General features: G+C 36.3%; 1 pseudogene; it reads right to left on the bottom strand.

Moving 5' to 3' along the window:
- Positions 1 to 17913, bottom strand: part of LOC119530297 — a 66238-nt pseudogene extending 48325 nt beyond the window's left edge.
- Positions 17914 to 19880: the final 1967 nt, after the last annotated feature.

Here is a 19880-nt window from a genome sequence, read left to right on the forward strand (position 1 = left end):
ATACTAATAAATCAGGAGACCAAGGTTCTAATCAAGGCTTTCCTTGTAACAGGCTGTATGAGTTTAAGCAGGCAACTCCCATTCTCTTGTTTAGTGGCCAAAAGCCTGGGCTTTGGGTCAAACAGTGTGGGTTTAGTCCTACTTCTCACTAGCTAGGTCCTCTGAGCAAGTTACTCACCCTCTCTCAAGACTGCATTTCCCCACCTATAAATAGGGATAATGGTTGGACCTCAGAGGGTTCTTCTAAGAGTTAAATGAAATAATACTTATCAGGAAATTTAAACCATGCCAGACACAGAGTAAATGCTCAACAAATGTTGTCTATTGTCATCATTTTCTCCTTCAAAATGAGTAACTAATTTGTTTTTAAAGTATATTGAAAAAAATCCCTAAAGACGCTTCATGTGTGCCTGAGAGGATAAGGAGAAAGCAGAGCTGGTGAGCCTCCTAAGCCTCAGCCCCACTCTAACACAGCAACTCTGCTCTCTGCTTCAGGGGTTCACATTCGACCTTCTGTGAAAAATGAATTAAACTGATCAAGAGAATGTAGAAAACCATTCATCTTTGTATCCATACAAATCTAAGAATATATGAATCAGGAAGCTCCCAATTGTCCATCACAGTCAGCACAAGGATTTAGGACTCTTTTATGAAGCCCATATCTAGCTTTTTTGTTGACTGCTGTAATATATGCCCAAGAGCTTAATAATAGCTTAATATGCTGCATGGGTTAGAAGATTGGTCCAAAATATTTTAGATGTATTCATTTATTATCCTTGGTATTTTCTTGATCAGGAAAATTGAGATACTAGGATTAAGCTAATTGAAAGTCAAGGAAAGTTAGCTCTGCTTAATCACAGGAGCACAAATGATTCCAACGATCATGGTGTGGGGACAGCAGGAGTATTGGAAAGTTGTAGGGGCTGGAGATAAGTCACACCTCAATTCCATCAATTACTAACTCAGAGATTTGGAAGTATCGAGCTTCCTAATCTTTGGTTTCTTTATCTGTAAAATCATGAAAATATTAAAATTATCTGCCTCAAAGGCTTGTTAGCAAGTAGCAAATAAGAAAATATATGTTGGAATTATGTTTGTGCTAGTGTGTGTGTGTGTGTGTGTGTGTGTGTATTTATCTCAGTAAATTTTTATTCCTACTGTTTAGATCCTTTCTGTATTTCACTAACATGACATGAAAGGCTTTTAATGTGCAATAGCTAATTTTAAAGAACCATATATTTCTATACAAGTTGAAATAATAGTTATAATACTATTTTTTGGGTCATATAGTCAGCTGTGTTAATGTAACTCCACAACTTAACAGCCTGTGACTTAGTATGCAGGTGAACAGGAAGGACAGATTTTACTCTACTATTGACTCACATGCATTCCTGTGATCGCATGCAAATTACCTAATCTTTCAGCATTTTATTCCTTTCCTTTATAAATGCAGATAGCACTGTTTCCTGTTGAGCAGCCTCAAAGATCTGTTCCAAAAATTATCCAGTAAATACCATAGTTCCTTGAAGACATAAATTTTATCTTTCAACACAATACAGCTAAATTAACATAATAGTAGGACCATGTAGTAGACAAAGAAGATGTTGCAGGGCAGGATAGGGATGTGATTAGCAGCACAGACTTTGGAGTAGAATAGGCCTGGGTCAATTTCTGGTTGTGTCATTTATTAGCCCTGGGCAAATAATGTTACCTGTCTGGGCCTCAGTTTCCTCATCTGTACATTGGGCATAATATTAAACTAGAGGTTGTTATAAAGATTAAATGCCCATGATGTTTTACAACAGTACCTGACACATAGTACATATGAAACAAATGATAGCTAGTATAATTTTGTCTTATAGTGGCTCATAGATTGACTTAAACACTGTACTAAACCCCTTCTGTGTCTCTGCTTTTGCAGTTTCAAAAAAGAGATATTGTTCTAGTTTGCTAATGCTGCGGAATGCAAAACACCAGAGATGGATTGGCTTTTATAAAAAGGGGGTTTATTTGGCTACACAGTTACAGTCTTAAGGCCATGAAGTGTCCAAGGTAACACATCAGTAATCGGGTACCTTCACTGGAGGATGGCCAATGGCATCTGGAAAAACTCTGTTAGCTGGAGTCTGCTCCAAAGTTCTGGTTTCAAAATGGCTTTCTCCCAGGATGTTCCTCTCTAGCAAGCTTGCTCCTCTTCAAAACATCACTCACAGCTGCACTGCATTCCTTCTCTGAGTCAGCTCATTTATATGGCTCCACTGATCAAGTCCCACCCTAAATGGATGGGGCCATACCTCCATGGGAATATCTCATCAGAGTCATCACCCACAGCTGGGTGGGGTACATTCCAAGCAAATCTAATCAGCACCAAAATGTCTGCCCCACAAGACTACATCAAAGATAATGGCGTTTGGCAGACACAGTACATTCAAACTGGCACAGATATCATTTGGCATTTTCAGATAAATGGTTGTAGGATAAAGTTTAATGGGACCTGTATGCCATTTTGAATTCCCCTAAGGTTAGTATTGTCATCTTAAAATTACTATTCTAAAAATCTCACAAATTGCCCAACCACACAGGCCATGTATACACCTGGGAGATGATTGGGCTTGCAGGTTCTGGCATGACTTGCTGTCTCCGAAGCCCAGAAATCTCCCTGCTCTATAACCCACTCATTTCAAACATATTAAATTTCTTCTGAATCTGTGAGGGAATTCTTCACAATTCTCACCCATTATCTTCAATAAGAGTATTCCAAGGGATTATGTGTTAAGTACTTTTTAGTATAGTTCCTCTAAACCACATCTAGACAAAGCTGTGAAATACAACCAGAGCATTCCTTTCACCAGCTACCATCTCAGAAGACCTGCCCCCTAATTGCTCAGCTCTCCCCATTCTCAAGGACTAAAGCCATCAGGCATGCTAGGAATCCCAGTGCTGATGTCAAAGCATGTGAAGTTACTATTTTTCTTTAATGTTTCTGTTTATTCCCTTTATGTTGAAGCAACATGGTTTGAGAAGAAAGTAGACAATAATGGAAGAATAACAAAGGTCCATTACAGTTATAGTTATTACAGATCAATGGATTAGTTCCACAGAATTCTGCACTGAAATGAACTTGATTTTCAAAATAATAGCAAACATAATCCTCTCTAGAAACAGTGCTGTTGTAATTGAAGTGCTATTCTCTTAAAGTCACTGATCACCTTTGAGATAGTGTGGGAAAGTGACATTACACACTTATTTTGTTTACATATGAAGATAGTTTTATGAAAATGAAAAAAGGGCAAACAGTACAGGCTTTAACAATGCTTTAAAAACCTATAAATGGAAGTAAAATTATACAGCAACCCCTGCTCCCTCAACATATATGTGAATTATTTCATATTAATCTGTAGATGATGTTTCTTTGTCTATATGTTTTCCATTTCTCTATTAGAGTGCAAACTTTCCTAAAGACTCTTCTTTTAGATCACCACACAGGGTAGACAATGTGTTATAGTGGAAAGAACCTGGACTTTAGCGTCAGAAAGACCAGAGTCAAATTCTATATCCAACACTTACAAAGCCTAGACAATCTGAGCCACAACCATTTTCATCTTCTAAAGTAGTTGTGATAATAAGTAACTCGCCAGGTATTGCCAAAATGATATGAGATAGCTTTTTTTTAAAAAAAAAAATCACACTATCTAGTAGTTCCCTTCCACCCAAGATTTAGAACACAATGAGAACATGCTAAAAATTATGTCGTATGTACCAGGAATGATGTTGGCTGAAGGAGAAGTGAGACCCAGTGTTAAATACTTTGATCAAGATCATATTGCAACTCTGAGCCTAAACGTAAGTAGAGTGGCCCTTTATCATCACTATCTATTGACTAATCTCAGGGAGTGACATTGCTAGATTAATAATAGTTCAAGGTTTTCCCTGTGAACAAATGGATTTTTAAGTTCCAAAAAGACTACCCTTCCTTGTTTGAAACAAACTGCCCAAATAATGTCTGTACCGTCCCTTCAGTTTCCCATAACTTTTGAAATTGTCCTTTCCTCTTTAATCATCACTAGGTTGCTTAAATGAGTATTCTTCTCCCATTAAGATGTAATCATGCCAATTTAAATAAAACAAAGGACTACCTCTTTTCAAAATTGACCTATTTCATGGATGCCTTACTTTCTTTCATTTTTACAAACTGTTTTCTACTCTAACTTTAGTATGAATAAAATCACCATGTGTCACTTTTAGAAATATGATTCCCATGACTCAACCAAAGATGTATCAGAATTTCTAGGATGGGAGCCAGGCTTCTCTATTTTTAATAAGCATTCAGGTGAGTCTAATGCAGGGGGTCCATGGGCCACACTTCCAGAGATACCCTATTATGTAAAAATCAAAGTTGTCCATTTTGTTTCATTTCAATATGACTCATTTCATCTTCATCAATCTAAATGTTTGTAGATGTTCATGCCTATAATTCTGCCTGCTTACCTTTAATTCTTTCCAGTGGTTGCTGGTGATTATAGTCAGCCTACATCCCCATAATCAATAAATAGATATTCTTCTCTTCCCAAACCTCATCTCCATAAACTTATTGCTGGTAAATTTCTCTTTAACCTTCTACTTTGTTTGTGTATGTGTGTATGTGTTTATAAAATTCATGTGTTGGTCTCTTCATGCTCAGATAATAGTATAAAATATTAGTTTGGGGGAAATGGCAACATAAGAAGATAATGTCTACCTGTTCCAAATGTCTTCTTACCCCTAAATTTTTAAAAATAGTCCTCATTTAGAACAGGCGGAGTAGGGGAGGAGTGATCAGAAATATGGCTAGAGAGGAAGGCAAATGCCATTTGAAAAGCTTTCTACCTGTCTTATATGCCTTCCCAGTTATAAACCAATGTCCTTAAAGAGAAGTTGTCTATGTATCTCCTGGTATTTTAATTACATGTCTTTCTTCAAAGCATTCTTGGTAGACTTACTCCAGCAAATGTGCATAGGACACTTAATCCCTTCCTATGAAGCCCATCCTTCTAACATCGCCTAGGCCTCTGCAAACATAGATGTGCTGCACCTGTTATACAACCAGAAAGGTGTTTCTTTTCTTGAGGGATACTTCCCATTTGCTCTGAAGCATAACTTAAAATATATATATATATATATATATATATATATATATATATATGTGCATCTTTTGCCTCAGAGTAGAGATTACACTCAGAGAAATTCACTCATATATCCCCACATGTCCTCCAGCTCCTCTACACATTTAAAATCAAATTCTAGACTCACTCAGATCTAGCATGGACAAGGCTGTAAACTATGTAGTAAGTTGAATTTGGTAGAGGCTTTCTTGAAGCATTGTTTTATTATAGCAATATTGTTAAAGCTAATGCAGGGAAAAGAGTAAAACACAAAACAATCATAGCTTAAAAAGAGATTCTTCCTAAAGGTAAGGAGGGACCCTTAAGAAGTCTGATTCACTTTGTAGCGTCTGAGGTCCTTAGTTTCTTCACATGTGGAGAAGAGTATTTAACTTCCTGTAACAAACTTCTCATATTGAACCTTACACAACAGAAACTATATAACAATGTCAAAATTTATCTCTATCAATGACAGAAACTAAGCATTTTTTCCCGAGTTAAATGAAGAGCACAGGTTCCTTTGCATGTTTTATGTTTTTCAAACTGTTTTCTTCTCAAAGTAGAAATTAATTATAAAAATAATATGCTAATATATCGGTCTGAGAAAATAAAGTCTTAATTTGAAGAAAAAATTATTTTCAGAGTCCAAACCAGTAAACTAAACCTTGTTACTGGTTGGTTTCTAACATTGAAAGAAAACAACCTCAAAATGATTATGACTTTTCTGTTAGAGAAGCTGATTGTTACAAGATACATCATTGGATTTACTTTTAAATTGCAACCTTAATAATTTATTCATACTCTTTAAATTGTATCTTATTCATTCAAAACATCTATAATTTATTTAATATCAACTATTTATATGCAGAAATGAACAAATTTGATCTACAAGATTTCAGTTTAATTCTTCCCTCACATATACATTTGCAAATAAGGACATTTTCTCAATAAGACAAATGAAGCCCAAGCTAGCAGCACATCCTATTATTCTTGAAACAAAGAAACAAACAAAAAGACAAGTGTCAAACTACACGTACCTTTATCTTTAGCAGAATCCTTCTGAAAACATGTAGGAAAAGACCTTGGGGTGGGCATGAGCAGGCAAGGAATGCTAATACATAAAGAATACATATTTGTTTCTTGACATAATGCAATGTAAAAAAAAAAATATATATATATATATATATTTATATATACACACACACACACATATATAGTGCAAAGGAAATAAATAGGAGATCTACACATTTCTTGGTGTGGCTTATGCCATTTTAATCTACAAGTCACCTAAAGATAGAAAGGAAAATGGAACTCACCAATACATTGCTGACCTGTGTAGACCAAGTTCTATGATCAAGTGTGTGCATCCCAGCTCTAAAAGTGACTTTGTGGGTTGGACAGAGGTGAAGAAAGAAGTTACTGATGACCTAAATAGAACGAGTCTGACAAGTCTTGGCTAGTGTAGTGGGGATTGCTTGCGTGACTGGCAAGACAAAGACAAATTTTATAGGGAGTATAAATAATCTACAAGCACTTTCTAGCAGTAGGAACTTAAGGCTATTGTCTTAAGATAATAAAAATAACTACTGGTGTAAACCAGCATTTTTAGAAAAGTCAGGAGTTTAAATCTAAAAAGAAATTTTTAAATCATCTTGTTCAGTCTTCTCATTTTTTTTCAGTGTGAGGGTGACTTTCTTGATTGTGGCAAAGAGTACATGCAATATAAAAAAGTCAGAACCTAAAAAGTCTAAACCTTACATACAGGTGGCTGGAGAAAGTACTTAGCAAATTTTAGGCAACCCATGGTAATAAAGTCACACAGTTACAACTCTGAATAAGAATGAACAACAACAAAACAACCTATGTCCAGGATTTCTGTTCTATCACAAAATTCAGAGCTGGTAGGAACCTTAGAAAGTATGTCATCTAATTACTTTCATCTTAAGTCTGTCTACTACCATAGACCCTTATTTATCATGGTATCCTCAATATGTTAAAATCCTTTTCAAACAAACACAAACACTGTTGCTGTTGCAAGATTAGGCATTTTTACAACAGGCTCCACATTTTCTATGCACCATTTTGGATCAGCTACCGAGTTTACACTTATGTGAGTTGTTTCAATTGGTGTTCTCCTTGGGAACATTATAAATATTTTAAATTACTTGCCTTTTAAATGTATTTCAGAGGCAATAAATACCAAGGATTAAAACATAGATTTGTTGCCAACATGGAGTCTCTTCCTTGGGACCTATTCTTTTATATTTTTAATGCAGTTTTATTAGGATATATCCACACACTGTACAAACCATCTGCTCCTCATGTTTTAGTGAAGAAAGTGAGGTTTAATTCAGTTTAATGAACTGCCAAGCTATTACTAACAACTATAAATTTTTTCTACGTAATCTGACATTCTCTGCACTGTACCATACATCTAGAGAAAGTTTTTCTTTGTTATTGACTATAAATCAGCTGCTAAAAATATCCTAGGATTAGAAAATCACCAATATCTTGAAATTATATATTTATTCGATAAAATCAAGTTGTTTATAAAACTTAACCCCCAATTGAGACGGTGTTTTTTTCATTGTTACTGTAGGCAAGCATATCAGTCAACAAGAAACCACAATTGTCTTCTGTCTGGAAATAAATATTTTATAAAAATAGTGTGTCCTACCCTAAACCCCATAACTAGAGTAGGTGTGTCTCCTCGGTGCTCTCATGTATCATAATATTTACCACACTATACTGGAATTTTATGTTTTCTTGTGTCTCCCACTTCACTAGACCGAAAATTTCTAACAGACAGGAAACATATGCCTAGCATTTATGGGCTCTCAAAAATATTCATGGAAGGAAGAGGGAAGAGGGTGTGGTATGTATGTGACTAGTCCTAAAAATTTCCATAAAGAAAACAAATAAATATTGTTTAATGCTATTACACCTCCATTTAGCCCATGGCTCATCTGAGCAGATGCAGAAGATGGGATCTGTGTTGACACATGGGAGGGCTACCAAGAATTGGAAACCCAAGAAGCCTCTAAACTGGGTGTAAAGTTCTTGGGGCTGAAGACAAAATTGCATTTATTCTTTTTACTCTGGCCAATAGATCACTTAAAACTGATGAACAACAAATATATTTACTTAAATTTATTCAATATATAGCATCAGGTTAAAAGTAAAATTTAAAGAAAAAACAGTGAGGCAACAATAATGAAATAGAAACTTCTATGCTATGGGATTAAGATGTTCCTATTATACAGCCTTTAAAAAAAGTTTAGGCCGAAAGTTGCCAGACTAATTTTAAAAGAATTTCATGACTTTTTTTTCTCTGAATATCTAGATTCTAATTTCAAATACATCCTTTATATGGTCCTATGGTCCTCTATACTTAATGATATATATACCTAAGCAATATAGATGCAGAAAATCAGAGGGCTTTCATGTTTTTTTTTTTAAAGCTATGTGTATAAACTATAATTTATAGAAAACCAAGAGATTAAGGATATGTATGTAAATAGAAGGAAAGTGGATATTGGTCTAAACAATATCAAAAGTTTCTCATGAGTATATCCTTCCTATATTAATGGAATTCATTCAGCCTGCTCAAAGGGCATTATGTGTTTATAATCAAATTTCATGATATAGCTTACTCTTTGTAGCAATTTGAAGGGGAAAAGATGGGAGAATGAAACATTAGACTCTAAACTATCCACTGAGTGAAGCAGTTCACGTATTTAAGTATCATTTGATAGAGTTGTACCCTGCAAAAGCAAAAGCAATACTTTCTAAATTAATTGATCTTTAAGAGATAAACAAAAACCTAGAGCAAAAAGTTTGTCTTTCATTCAAATATTCATTTTCTTCTTTGCTGTTTTTGTGACATTATAATTTTATTCTGCAATTCTCTATGGTGTGAGGAAAATGTCTTCAAAAAGTTAACTTTCTTCATGAGATCAGGAAAGACTAACTTTACTATATCATTCTGTGCAACAGTGGAAGCAGAGTCAGGAGGAATACATTTATGGACTTGAAATGCACAATAGATATTACTAGAAAAATAACAACTTGACCACAGGCATTTTTACCAGTCAACAAACTCCCACAGTTCTTCTTACATTGCTAGCAATGTCATAGCAATAGGCATCTGATAGCTGGAAGCATAGTACATTGCCAGGGTGGCTAGTCAGGAATGACATTTATCATTGTTTAAGTATTCCCTTGCTTAAATATGCCTAATATTCAAATTATGAATATGATAATACATGGATGTCTATAAATAATAACATGATTAATTTATAGAAACCTTCAAAGTTGTAGCTAGGTTGTATGCCCTTAATTTCACTGGTCAATTTTTTGGGATGTACATTATAGAGTGGCCAATGTTGTTAAACTAGTGAATGAACTAGTTGTCTAGGCAAACACAGCTGTTGTCTTTTGTCTGCTCATTTTGTTGGCCCATTTCCTCCTATCGTGTAATGTTTTGAAGGTACTGATGCACCTAATTTGTTTAAGCTGAGAAAACAGAGAGCCTCAGTACAATTAATTAATCCTTGCCTCTATCCCAACAGGAGGAGATCATGTAAAAGTGCTACTGGAGAATAAGCTGTCTCTACTCTGTCACTGACTCTCCTCTTTGTCTTGATTTCCTAGCTAAAATGTGATTGTTTCTCTACCTCTCTCTTAGAAGTTCTGCAACTGCTTTAACTTCATGATGCTTGGGATAACATTTCTGAGCATCAATTGTGAGCCTCTGCTAATAATAATACATATTGATACATATAGTAAAAACCAGAAATACAGTTTTCACAACTAACAGACAATAATAATACCCCGATTTTTGGCATCTCCTTGTAATTTTTCATAAAAGACGGAGTGGTTAACTTTCTTTTCAATTATGTGCAACAAAATAAATCCCACTCAACATTTCATAATCTTGATTATTTATATATCTAGTTATGTTTCCTGAATTCTATAAGGTTTTATACTACTTGAAGTATTTCTTTTTATTTATTGAATGTATCTATTATCAATCCAAAATTATCTGACTACCCACCTCTAGCTCTAGTTCTCACTGTACAGTGCCACATAGGCCTTCTGTTTGCTCTTAAATCCCTACATTCAGTTCTATCTCAGGTGACTCTTGATACTAGATATTGACATTATTATTATCTCCACTTTGCAGTTGAGGAAAGAGAGACAGAAAGATTTACATGACTTAATCAAAGTAACACAACTGGTAAATGGCTAAACTGGTATTGAACCCCAGCAGTCTAGTTCTAGATTAAAGCCTGGCCTGTTAATAACCACACTGTAATATTGCACTTGTAATATCCAGACTAGTGGCTTTCCAGTCTTAATGTAATTTTGATAAGTCAGTAAACTCAAGACCTGAAAGACCACCTGTTTGTGTTTATAAAGCTAAACAGAGGGAGAAAACATGTAAATTATCCAAATTGCATGAGAGGGGTCTTCACTGTTCAACACCCAAAGACACAAAGTCTTACTTGCTTTCTTTTTTAATTTATTTACCAATAGCTTTTTGCATCACCTTATTCTAAGAAAGGAGAAAGAAGGGGTTCTTTAAAAAAGACAATGACTTGAAGGATGATAGTATAAAAGATATTTTCTAATACTAGAAGTATACAAATTAAATGAGGTTGAAGTGGTGCTAAATTAATTGTGCTTCAGCTGGATATCCTAGTAATGGTTATTTAAATAAATTCTAGCAAGACGTGTTTGGCACATTTGTCTCCCTGTTTGGACATTATAAAATGACCTTGTTTTACAATGAAGGGAAAAGGTAACTGAGATTGCATTCTCTTTTAGGGAAAGAATTTTGTTCTTATTCATCTTTTATTCCCCCTAACATTTAGCACAATGCCTAGTACATCAGAGGCACTAAAAAATTTTTGCGGAATTTCTGAAAACATTGCTGTAAAAGTTGTCCTGCTTCTTTTACAACTAATCTAAGTGAACACCTTTGTTGGTTTTCCTCTAAAATCACAAACAAGGCTGGTTTGATATCTGTAAGGCACAACTTCCTGTCACAATCCCAAACCTTGGTGTACTATAGTAATGATAGCTGGATAAGTAGAAAATGTTCAATATAATTCTTTAGCTGGAAAATGGTTAGTACAGTCTTCAATAGCCAATAGAGAGAAAAAAAACTGTTGATTAAGATCACTTCATTCAAGCAGTTTTAAGTTATTCTGACCATGAAAAGCCCTTGTTAAAATAACTTGCTGTTGCCCTATTCTCAACAACAAAAACTTATTCTCTGCTCCCAGGATCTTTCCCAGCATTGCCTGCAGTAAGATATGAGGGATGTAACCATATGGTCTCATAATCAGGACCCTGAAAAACAAGCCTGAATGAGGGGAGAACCTGAAGATAACAAAGAAATGCTGACCAAACAGCTTTCTCCCATCTATTTTTTTTTTTTTTCCTTCTTGCTTTCTTCTGGCTTCTGGCCATTTCTTTGTTCTGTTTGAGGTTATAAAAGCCCAAATAATTCTTCTCACTCTGAACTGGACTTGGGAATCTTTTTCTTTTTTTTTTCCTCCAATTCCTTGTTGATGCATCTTCAATAAACTCACCTTCTCACCAAGCAAAGAGACCTGTTTCTCTGATGCAGGATCAGGCGGACCTAACTATTTATAACCATGTTTTCAAACGGTAACAAGCCCTCTTGGGCAGTGACAACTTTCTTTTTATCAAGGTAACTAAAAAGAAGCAACAGAGAAAACTGCCAGGGTGACATACAATATCCTTCACCAAGCTAACTGAGACCTCTGCCCCTGCAGAGAAGAAACAAGTCATGCTGACACCAGCAAGCTTGCTTATTTTCTCTAGATAGCCCTGCTCCTGCAGAGAGATCCTGCCTGTCCAAGTTGCAATTAATGTCCTTGGCCCAAGGACATCCCGCCTCAAGCAGCTCTGTAGCTCACTCTCCCTTGCTCTTCCTCCCCATTCCCATACCCTCTTTTTGTTCCTAGCACTCACATATTCTGCCTGTCCAAAACTTGCCTTTTGAGCAGTAACTTTGTGTTGCTCTTCTGCATTAATGCTACTTTAGTTCAATAAACTTCCATGCTTTGGTTTTCAGAGTCTCCTTTCAGCTGTTAAACAGCTAGAGAAAGGTGTTTTCTTGAAACTTGGAGGCAGTCATTTATCACTTTGTGCTTGAAGGCATTCCTCAATGAATCGTCAGAGCAAAGCGCAGGATCTTCCTGGAAAGCATTGCTCCGGGCTGGAACACCCACCAGCAGGACCTGCTTGCAGGCAAACTGCACGCAGAATTGCTGAAGCTTTGCAACCGCCGGAGAAAACTGGATCCTCTCCACCGCAGCCTCGAGCTTGAGCGGCTCCACCAGGCGCTGCAGGGCGTTCACATTGGCTTCGGAAGACACGGCAGCGGCGGCGATGGACTCCGAAGGCGGAAGAGCCCGGCGGGGACTGGGCTTCCAAAGCCCGGCGGGTCGCGCCTGGGGTAAGGGAAGCAGCTGCGCCGCACCCCACTCCGTCCCCCGCCTCCCCTCTCTCCCGCCACGCCTCCCCTCCCCTCCCCGCTCCCCTCCTCCCCCGCCTTCCCTCTTGCCTAGAATGCCCTTGGCTTGATTGCAGCTGCTGCGGAGTGGTGGTGTTTGTAATTATTTTGACAAGAGGTACGATGTCTGAAAAATTTTTACGCTTTATCACTTTGATGAAAAGCAATAGAATTAGTCATAATTTCTCTTTTCTTTTCTCCCATCTTTTAGTGAACTAGATAAGTGAAATTGAAGTTCTTTTTAGATGAAAATTGTGTTAATGAAAACCATGTCTTTACAACTATTCATAGTTTGACACTATTGTCCAGATAAGAAAGGACTACCTACTGAAGAGCTGTTCTAAATTATAGATCATTATGATCTATAGTAATTATGTTCTACTCTGCAAGTTACTTTTCTTTTAGAATCCCCCATGAGAAGCAATCCAATCATGATAAGTAGTCTGCATATGGACACTTGGTTTATTCTTTTTAGCACATTTTTCACCACCAACAGGTGCCAAATATTTCTAGTATCAGGGTAAACTAGAGGTGCACCAGGGACACCTTAGAGGGAAGGAAAATGTTTCTTGTCATAGCAATGAATGTTCTTTTACAGAATTTACAAAGAGTGTACCTGGATGGATACTTAGGGAAATTAGAACCCACACAGTCACCTTGGGTTTCTTGAAAATTAGTTTTCCTCAGAGCTTTTCCAAATCTCCCAGGTCAATTGTTGTCCATAATATCCTGTTAAAATTTGAACTGGACCCAGGCCAAATCAGACCTGATTAGGGTCCAAAAAAGCTTAAATATTCCGAAGGTCACAAAACTGCTGGGTACGTTGCCCTAAGCAGGAGTTTTCATGAAGATTCTTTTAAAGGATCATTGGTATAGAATCTATACTATAGACATGTTATATATCTATATATCTTATTAGCCATAAAATATATATATATCTTATTAGCCATAAGAAAAGGAGACTTCTTCAGCAAGCTATACAAGGGTAATAATCATCATGGATGATAATTTTCATGAACAATAATTTTTCAGAGTTTCTGTGTCATGTAAGATTTTTTTACTTCAGTTCCAAAGTTGGCAGTCCAGTTTTCCAAAGTATTTTTCCTAGAAGAAAGATTTAATTAAAGAATATTCAACATTTCATTCGCGACAGTGTTCTTGGTCATCACTATCTCATAACTTGAAGGTATGAAGTTCCCAAATTACTTGCCTTATTGAGTATCTTTATTCTTTACTTTTTAATTTAGAAGTGTAGATTTACAGAAAAATCATGCAGAAAGTATAGAGTAACCATATACCAACCCCTCACACACACAGTTTTCCCTATTATTAATATTTTGCATTAGTGTGATACATTTGTTACAACTCATGAGCAAATATGTTATTAACTAAAATCCACAGTTTATGTTAGGGTTCACTCTTTGTGTTGTACACAGAGTTACATGGGTTTTTATTGTGGTAACAAATACAACATAAAATTTCTCATTTTAATTTGAAGTACACAATTCAATGGTGATAATTACATTCATAATACTGTACTACTATGCATACCTTCCATTAACCAAACAGGACCTCTGTGCCAATTAAGCATTAACTCCTCATTCCCCACCCCCGCCCCTGCTTTTATAGAGAATCTTAATCCCCAGTTGAAAAATGATTTGGGCCTAAGGAGATTATAAGTCATATTTTAAAACAAAACAAAACCAAACCATGAATTTAGTAGCTTCTCTGTTTAATCCAGATTCTTCCATTGGAGTTACAAAATCAGTCTTCCATTGCAGTTTCTGAAAAATTAACTATCTTATCTTTCCTGATAGAATAACAATAATGTTATTGAGGTTGGGGACTTCATACTATTCAACTCTGTGTTCCTTTTCAACACTTTACACATAGCAGACTCTCGTGTACATATGTATTATGAACAGCATGATACTATCTAGGGGATTCATTATAAAGTTGCAGGAATAATTTCTTTTTATCTATCAAAAATATTTTGATAAAGGGTAGCAGTGTATCTTCTTGAACTTATCAACTCCTCTTTTTTCCCCTCATTTTATTTCATTCAGATATGACAACTTTCACTTCTGATTTTCTTAAGAACTGCTTGTTTCCTTGTTATATAGGCCTTTGACTAAAAGATTCCAGAACGGCCTGTGATACTACTATTTTAGAAGAGATCTGTATTGTAAATTTCAGCAAAGAATGTACTTTCAAAAAATTCTAGAAGACCATAAATTTCTGAATTTACAGTTGTTTATTAGCATTTCAGCATTGGCCTTGCAACATTTCTGAAATTTGAGAAAGCAAGGGAATATTTTAACCTAAATTCTAAGTATATAAGTATTTGTTTTAAAAGCTTAATTATTCTGATTATTTCATTATTCAGAAATTGAATATCTGTTTATCTGGACCTTTTTACTTTTACCTTTCATGTTTCAGACATTACTTCTCATTTCCTCTAGATGGTGGATAAGGTCATAGAAAATAAAAATCGAAGGATTTGCTTGTAAAAGAGTATACAAACTGAGGAAAAAGATGATGGTGTCTGAAAGAAGATGTGAGAATTTTCTTTGGATATCATTCTTTAATATGAGTTGTGTAGAGCTAGTAAGACCAAAGGAAGAGATACTAGAAACTACTGAAAAAAAAAAAAAAAAATCCTTAGGGGCACAGAGGGAAGAAAAACTTTGCTGCTCTTTTTACAAGCACATGTCCACAAAGGAATTTCAGACACTAAGTCCCTCCTGGGGCTAGGTTAATTGATGGCTGTGTCTGTATTCTGTGACAGAAGTTGTTTAAGGGACAGCTGTCATTCATTCTATCCTTTGGAACAACCAGAATTCAGCTTCCACAAAACAGAGCTAGAAACAGTGTTTGTGGTATTTTTTAATTTGGTGATGGTGTAATGCTCTTGGATCTTGTCACTTAATGAGCATTTTAATGACCCAATTAAAAGTGAAATTACAGTGAAATGTCTCTGTAATTGACTTTTGCAAAACTCACAGAATAAGTAAAACTAAAAAACAAAAAAAACTAAATGAAACATAGGGTGTGATGGAGGAAATGATTTGGGTGTTCTTTTTTACTTTTTTTTTTTATTCTTATTCTGATTCTTTCTGGTGTAAGGAAAATGTTCAAAAATAGATTGGGGTGATGAATGCATAACTATATGATGGTACTGTGAACAGCTGATTGTACACCATAGACCATTGTATGGTATGTGAATATATCTCAATAAATCTGAATTTAATTTAAAAAAACAGTGCTATTGCAAAAATTGTACCACATATCCAGGGTAAGAATCAGATGAAGAAAATACGCAAAATTATTAACAATTAAATATGGGCTGTTATAAAGGTCTAGAATAATATGGAATAAGCATCAAAGAAGATTCTTGACAATAAAACCCTAGGCAGGAGGGAGAAGATGAGCTTCAAAGTTAACTCATGAAGATAATCAGATGCCCCGATGTCAGCAAAAAATTACAAGCCAAATAAAGAAACAGGATGATTACCAAAAAAAAAATTAGATGGGTTGATGAAAATCAGGACCAAGTAGATTGGCCACACCGTAAATTAGAACACAAGGGTCTTATGACTGGGAATTATGTAAAAGGTTAAATCTCCCTTTGAAATATAACAATGTGCTTAGAGCATGTGAGCCCTTTCCAACATGTGCTCGACAAAGGTGCCCACTACCTCATAGTATGGGGCAAATAGCACAGGGAATCCAGGCTTGGCAATGCTGGCAAATCGACTATATAGAATCCCTTCCTCTATCAAATAGACAAAAGTATGCACTAAGGTATATAGATATTGCTTCAGGCATTCTGCAGACTTTTGGATGTCAATGAATAAATCAAGCTTCAACAATACGAGGACTTCAGAAAGTTTCCTACATGTATGGGTACCCACAACACACTGACAGTGACCAAGGCACTGATTTTACAAGTCCAGGACTGGATGCAAGAAAGAGAAAATACCTGTTATTTTCATCTCTCCTGATAGGAAGAACAGTATTTTAAACAACAGCTGCAGCAGTTATCTCCAAACCACTCATTGCATGGGTGGGCACCTTGTTTACAGGAAGCAATTGGGCTAAAAAAATAGTGCACCAATGACTGGACAGATCTCAGCATTTAAACCTTTCAGGACTCCAGGGTTCACTCCATCAGCAGTAAGAGTAGAAGTAACACCTCAACATGGTATTTCTCCAGTTAGAACAGGAATTTGTATTGAGATTGCCAAAGGCCATACCCAAAGGCAACCATAAAATTTGGTGGAGCTTACATTGGTAAACACCTTCCTACTGGATAGGTATTCTTATTCTTTAGGGACAGGGAAAGGAATTAACAATAACTCTGACTTCTATTTTATATAGAGATGGTTCCCCATTGCTCTGATCTACAGTCTCCTGTATAGGAGCTGGAGCAGAAGTTCACTCTTATTATGTGTTAATACACAGGCTCCTTTTTATAATGTCCTACCCAATACTGTAGAAACCTTGGTACACCTTCCTGAAGAAGCCATTGTTTGGAACCATCTTGTCGGGAGATAGGCCTGTAACCTGCATATTACTGAACAGTCATGACCTCCCCAAGTTAGTCCCTGCTAAAAATCATGTATTTTGTCCTTAGGTTAATGTTGCTAATCTTTACAGCTGAAGGAAATGAATTTCTGAAATGGGCAACCAAAGTAGGTGCAACCCACCATGGGACTAACTTGGGCGTGTGAACAGTTGCCAACTTGAACCAGAGATGGAACACTGTCTTAGTTAGGGTTCTCTAGGGAAACAGAATCAGCAAGAGATATCTATAAATATAAGATTTATAAAAGTGTCTCACACAACTGTGGGTATGCATGAGTCCAATTTCTGTAGGGCAGGCAGCAGACTGGCAGCTCCAAGGAAGATGTTCGATGAACTCCTCAGGCAGCAAACTGGCAACTTTGATGAACTCCTCAGGAAACACTTCACTGGTCAGCCGAAGAAGAAGTGAAGGTCCTCTATCTGTCTCACTTAAAAGTCTTCAGCTAATTGGATTAAATCCAGCTGATTGAATTCTCTCATTGTGGAAGACACCCCCTTCATTGATGTAATCAGTCACAGCTGCAGCCAATTGACTGATGATTTAATAAACCAGCCTTCTGGTTCATTAACCAGCCACAAATGTCCTTGCAGTAATGGTTAGGCCAGTGCTTACCTGACCAGACGCCTGGAAACCATCACCGGGCTGAGTTGACACATGAACCTAACCATCACAAAAACCTTGGACAGTATCACTTTTTAATGTAACAGAGTAGGTTTTGGAGATGTGCTTAAATAATTTTCATCTTGACTTTAGCAGGCATCGCTATTAGTATATGTTTCTTGTGTGGATTTTGCTTCCAGATATGCCCCTCAATTACTGCACAGGGATATTTACAGAAGAGGGGTGGAATGTGAGAACATAAACCAGAAAAGCCATAAATTCCTAGATAAGACAAATAAAAAAACCTGTAGGTGCATCTTAAGGAGTTTGTGCATATTCCTAAGCACAATAGCTATCTGTGTAGGACAACTTTGGTTACATATCAGTAACTTCAAAGAAACATGTTTATGATCTTGCAATCCCAACTTGGCTCTGTGACTTCCTTGTCCTTATCTCTATAATGCCCTGTAATCCCCTGGGTGGCACAGAGTGCTGCTCTGAACATCCTGTAGCTGCCAAAGACCAGCTACCTGGTCTGTAATTTCTCAAATAAACTGTTACTATTTTGCCATATGGAGTAGCCTGCTTCACTTTTGGGCCTTAAGTGCCCATCATCTTTGGTGGAATCTATTTTGTAGGTTCATGGCCAGTCATAGAATCATTCTGGATTTTCAGTACTGTCACATCCTAAATCTATACTGCTCCACCCAATCTTATTTTCTAATAATTTTCTTTTCTGTTCTTACCTGTGGTCTGTAATACTGGAGATGGTGGGGGAGGAGAAAAATCAAGTGAGGTGGGAATGTAAAATGGTACAGCCACTGTGGAAAACAGTGTGGTGTTTCCTCAGAAAGTTAAGTACAGAGTTGCCCTGTGATCCAGCAATCCCGCTACTCAGTATATACCCAGAAGAACTGAAAGCAGGGTCACAGAGATATTTGCACAGCAATGTTCCTAGCAACATTATTCCCAATTGCCAAAATATAGAAACAACCCAAGGATCTATCAACCCATGAATGGATAAACAAATGTGGTATATACATACAATTGAATATTATTCAGCAATAAGAAGGAAGGAAGTCCTGAAGCACACAACAACATGGATTAACCCTGAGGACATTATGTTGAGTGTGATAAATCAGTCACAAAAGGACAAATATTGTATGATTTCACTAATATGAACTGATAATGTTATGTAAACTCATAGATAGAGAATCTAGAATATAGTTTACCAGGGGATGGAATAAAGCTAGAGAATGGGGAGTTATTGCTTAATATGTGCAGAATGTTTAACTAGGTTGAACTTAAATGTTTGGAAATGGATAGAAGTGAGAGTAGCATGTTATTGTGAAAATAGTTAACAGTGCTGAATGCTGTGTGAATGTGGTTGATAGGGGAAGTTTACAGTTATATATGTCACTAGAAGGAAAGCCACATACTAAGATTTGGGAATGTATAACTCAGTAAATCTTGTCGTAGATGATGACTGTGATTAACAGTACAATATAAAAATTTCTTTCATGAACTAGAGCAAATGTACAAAACTCTTACAAGATGTTAATAACAGAGTGGTATGTGGGGAAAAAGCACACCTATTGCCACCTATGGACTATAGTTAACAGTAATATCTAAATTTTCTTTCATCAACAGTAACAAATGTACCACACCAATGCTAGGGGTCAATGATGGGGGAAAAAGTGTATAGGATGGTTTGTTTTTTCCCTTTTTGTTTGGAGTAATGAAAGTGTTCTAAAATTGATTGTGGTGCTGAAAGCATAACTCTGTGATGATACTGTGAGCTATTGATTGTATAATTTGGATGGATTGTATGGTGTGTGAATATATCTCAATAAAACTTCATTTAAAAAAATCAAATGAGTATAATGTCATAGAAGACAAGAGGATGTAGTGCAGTCTTGGAGAAGAGGTAACATACAGAGCACTACTCTTAGATAGAAACAGGGAAGCTGTTTCTATCTAAGAAACATGCAGTACCAAAAAG

The sequence above is a fragment of the Choloepus didactylus genome, chromosome 3, assembly GCF_015220235.1.
Source record: "Choloepus didactylus isolate mChoDid1 chromosome 3, mChoDid1.pri, whole genome shotgun sequence".
NCBI classification, from domain to species: domain Eukaryota; kingdom Metazoa; phylum Chordata; class Mammalia; order Pilosa; family Megalonychidae; genus Choloepus; species Choloepus didactylus.